The 4,961-nt window shown below is 35.3% G+C and overlaps 1 pseudogene; it reads left to right on the forward strand.

The window, feature by feature from the left end:
* Positions 1 to 295: 295 nt before the first annotated feature.
* Positions 296 to 1,988, forward strand: LOC116200321 (annotated as a pseudogene).
* The last annotated feature ends 2,973 nt before the right edge of the window (positions 1,989 to 4,961 follow it).

Raw genomic sequence — 4,961 nt, forward strand, 5'->3', positions numbered from 1 at the left:
GGAAAATGAGGGAAAAAAACAGTCGGCCTCAAGCAATGGGCTGGGCTTCGGCCTGAGGGCCCGAATCAGGCCTGGCCTTCGCCCGACTCTGGGCCGAATCCGGAATCGCAGAATCGGCCCGATTCCGGGTTTCACGGCCTGATTCAGATGCAATTCTAAAGTTTCCAATTCAGCCCATTGTATTGGAATCGCATAACTCCCCTTGAATCGTAGAATCGTATGATTCTACTATTTGAATCGTGATTCTAAAGACCGTGGTTGGGAAAACTAAAACGGCCTTTCCTAAGCTTTTGCAATGACAGGTCTACAGGAAGCTAGAGAAATCCTAAGCTTTTGCAATGACAGGTCTACAGGAAAGCGATTTGCGATTTTGGCCAGTGATGCTCTTTCAGCATTGGCGATTGAGCATTTTGCAGGAGAAACAAAAAGTAAGAGCCCGGCACAAACTGTCCGAGCACTCCGGGAAATCGCGAGATTCATTGGAGCTGAAAGCATCATGGCGGGCAAAGAGGCGGATATAAGTTCCGAAGGGATGCTCGATGAAGGCCTGAAGGAGCTCGAGTTCATCAACTGGCACAAGACCGAGACCCTTTTCGAGGCCTCGGGTCATGCTTGGGGCAATCATGGGAGGTGGGTCCGACAAGGAGATTGAGAAATTGAGGAATTTCGGCAGGACCGCCGGGTTGCTGTTCCGGGTGGTTGAGGACATCTCGGGCGTGACCAAGTCAACCTAGGAGCTGGGGATAACTGTGGGGAAGGGCTTTGTGGCTGTCAAAGTCACCAGCTGAAAGCTGTTTGGGATCGATAAGTCAAAAGAGTATGTCGAGGAGTTGGTTTGGGACGCGCTGGGACAGTTGGCGGGGTTCGATCTTGACAAGGCAGCTCCATTGGTCGGCCTAATAAATTACGCTGCCAATAGGCAGTTGTTCACACCATATTTTCGTAAATTCTAAATTATACACGTTTGAGAAATCAATTTGTATAATTCGGAAATATAATTACGGGTGTGTTACAAGTCCATTAAATTCCGTTATTTTGGGTCCATTTTAATATGGCTATCAAGAAGAAGGCCGTGAATTGGTACATAAATCAGCACATTGTTGAAGACCGATTATTTTGAAGCTCGAGCCCAACGACAACTCATATATTTGGGGTTGAATTCGAAAAGTTAAATTGCTTGGGGGGCTAGAAGAGGAAATGGAGAAAACTTGGGGCTGAACTTGAAAGCTAAAAAATTGAGCTAGTAAAAGCTCATAAATGGAGAATTCTTCCATTGTAGTCAGAATGCCCAGAAGACGAATGAATATGAAAGGGTGCCGGCAATCAAAAGATTAAATTGGAGTTTAATGGAGCCATGAATTTGTGAAGAATAATTTGAACAATTATGTGGGTAATTAACTCTTCCTTGGAGCTCAACGCCATGGAGCCTATGAATAGGACCATTAGTTATAGCATGACACCCACACGCACCTCTTCACATAATTAAGCATTATGCTTATCTTTTACCTTTGGTATTTCAATAAAATTAGCCGTTTAATATTTGAGTTGGTGAATCCTTTTGTTTCAAGCAAGGCATCGAGCCCTATAGGAGTTCCCCGCTCCTACGATCGTCTCGATTGTCGGATTACCAGGCACTCTCTCTTCTCAATTCTACAACCCAAAGGAGCTGTTCAGTTGTTCCGTTTGGCTACCGTAGAGTCCATGATACGCCCTCCCAAGTACCGACGCACGCGGCGGCCTAGGAAATAATTCAACAGCATTGTTGTTATATGTTGTCCATACTGCGGAGTGGATGACCAACTGAAATGATTCAGAGAAAGAAGAAACAAGAAACGTTCTCGACATATTTTTATTGTTCAAGAAAATCTTGTATCTTAGAAAGTCTGTCCATATATGTACTCAATCTTAATATAGCCTCCATTTACATTATAATTAAATTAAGGAATATCTTCTATATTATTTTGATAAAAAAGAGTGCCATATAAAATAATATATATTAGGGCATGATTGTAGATTGAAAATTTTCAGAAGAAAAGATTATCATTTAATATTCCCATGCAGTAAGAAAATGAATACGACCGCCTTACCCAAAAAGATAATGAATATGGCCAACATCAAAATTATTATAATTTAACGTTTTTGGAAACAAACAGGACATACTATATATATATAGACATGTATATATTATATTATATAATTAAAACCGTTGTTGCCGGATGAAGGAGGTGGCGAGTGGGGTGGTTTTCCCACCCTCAGCCCCTCCTTTTTTATTCAACATTTTCTATTTTTATTAAATTTAGGTATACAAATATTTTTGTCGGTGCGCCCACTTGATATTCAAAAGTCCACTAGGTCGATCAATTAGTGAGGTTGTTTCTCCATTAAGGGATAAACCTCTCCCAATCGTAAATTCTTTTCAATAACAAGACCCCTTCCTTTTAATAAAAATGTATATAGTTAAAAATGTTGTTGCCGAATGAAGGAGGGGGCAAGTGGGATGGGTTTTCCCACCCTAAGCCCCCCTTTTTTTATTCAATATTTTCTATTTTTATTAAATTCCGGTCTATAAATATTTTTACCGGTGCGGCTACTTGATATTCGGAAGTCCATTAGGTCCGATCAATTTAGACAAGAGTGAGGTCATTCCTCTACTAAGGGATAAACCTCTCCCGATAGTAAATTCTTTTCGATAACAAGACCCACCCCTTTTTAAAAAAAGTTGACATTTTGAAATTTTTATTATATTTAGGTATATAAATATTTATTCCCTTGTGCACATTTGATATTTGGAAGTCCATTAGGTACAATCAATCTAGACTCAAGCGAGGTTGTTTACCCACTAAGGGATAAACATCTTGCTAATTAATTTAGTTTAAAGCAAGATTAACCTACTAAAAAATGAACTTATCCCAATCGTGAAATTTATGATTTTTGATATAAATAATATTGTTATTAAATCAAAAAATTGACGAAAATTCTATTCCGACCCGTGGCATGGCACGGATAGAATGCCCTAATTTATGCAGTTATTTTGGACGATGAAAATGGAGCCAGAAGAGAGATAACTAAAAAGGAGGAAAAAGTACATGATATAAATATAACAGACTCCTTTAAAATCTATACGTGTACTATTTAAATTCTTTTTTATTTGCTATACTTGAAATGGGATTTAATGATTTTAAGAGTTGCTTGACAGGCATACACCGTTTTAAGATAAATGGGCACTATTGGTTAGTTGCAAGTATTTTAGAAATGCCTTTCGTTAACAATGATGTGAAACATACTCCATTTCGAACTTAATTTTAAGAAGATATGCTTGGAAGGGATGGAGATATATGAGAATTGTAACCAAATATATTAGAACGGATAAGAGGGATAAAAGTGAAAAGTATATGAAATTTTTGAATACACAAACAATATAAGAAAACTAAAAATGAAAATGGAGAACACGTGTTCCCATGTCTTGATACGAACTGGTATTCGCTTAAATGTAATTATATATTGGTAGTAAATTATATGAATACTGAGAGAGTTCTGCTAAAAATGCTAGTAAAGTGTTTGATTGCATTAAGTCATCAATTTTGATAATTGTGCTATAGAATTTCCCCATATTCATGATCATAAAGGAGAATAGGTATCCCAATCTGCCAACTCAGTTACTCTTAAATAATGTCAAATAGATTTAATTAAAATTAAATTTAGTAAAAAAAAAAGAAAAATCCTTTGGATGCCATGTGGCTCCTTGAGGTAACACAAAGGTACAAGAGTTTTAGTTTGTTTATTTATAAGATGAGATGGTTGTAAGCATTTTAGAAATACCTTTAATTAACAATGATGTAAAACATACTCCATTCGAAATTAATTTTCAGGAAGATAGTTTGGAAGGGAGGAGACAAATACATATGCATTGTCATTAAATATATTGGAAAGGATAAAAGGGTAAAAGTGAAAAATTATATAAGTTTTTATGAAATTTTTGAATATACAAACAATATAAGAAAACTAAAGAGGAAAATGGAGAGCACGTGTTCCCATGTCTTGATACGGGACGGCTTTAATTTCTTTAATTTTACTTTTACTGCTTGCAGTTTATATATATATATAATAACAAAACTTTGAACTGAATTTTCACACCGCTACATCATCAAAAATATAAAATTGAGTTTCCTTGCGATGCCAGGTCATCATTTGTATGAAGAAGTTTTTATATATTTATAATTGCGAAAATATTTTCATGTAAATAATCCTAATTGAATATATTCATAATATATAGTTTCTTATTTAATTACATAGTGGAATATATAGAGTATACGCAAATAGCCCAAAGAAATATATATAGATTATACCTAAGTGAAGAATATGCAGTAGAATATATAAACTATATACACATCGTTGGAATGTATATATTAAATATAACAGAATCTAGCTCCAATTTATACTAAGGAAATTTTTATTCTTTTATCAAGAAAATATTCGTCATGTATTACGTATCTATAATTACAGTGTAATATTTTAATAGATAGGAAATCTTTTAAAATAATTATTAAGAAAATAATTACATATATATATTTAATTATCTTGCACAAATACACTGAAGGTACATTTTGTTTTTGTCCATGCAGATCTAAAGGTAGATATTTTCTTCATTTTTTATAAGACTCATAACGCAGTGATGCACATCTCGTCTGCATGGACAAAAACAATTACGTATATATATATATTTAATTATCTTGCACAAATACTATGAAGGTACATTTTGTTTTTGTCCATGCAGATCTAAAGGTAGATATTTTCTTCATTTTTTATAAGACTCATAACACAGTGATGCATATATCGTCTGGTGATCAAGAGGTTTCAGGTTCGATACCTAGTGAAACTATCCGTGCCTCTTTATTAGATATTTAGGATTTCTATTTCAATGTACTAGACCCATGGACTTCTCTTGTAACCGAAAAAAAAAA

This window comes from Punica granatum, chromosome 3 (genome assembly GCF_007655135.1).
Source record: "Punica granatum isolate Tunisia-2019 chromosome 3, ASM765513v2, whole genome shotgun sequence".
Classification (NCBI taxonomy): domain Eukaryota; kingdom Viridiplantae; phylum Streptophyta; class Magnoliopsida; order Myrtales; family Lythraceae; genus Punica; species Punica granatum.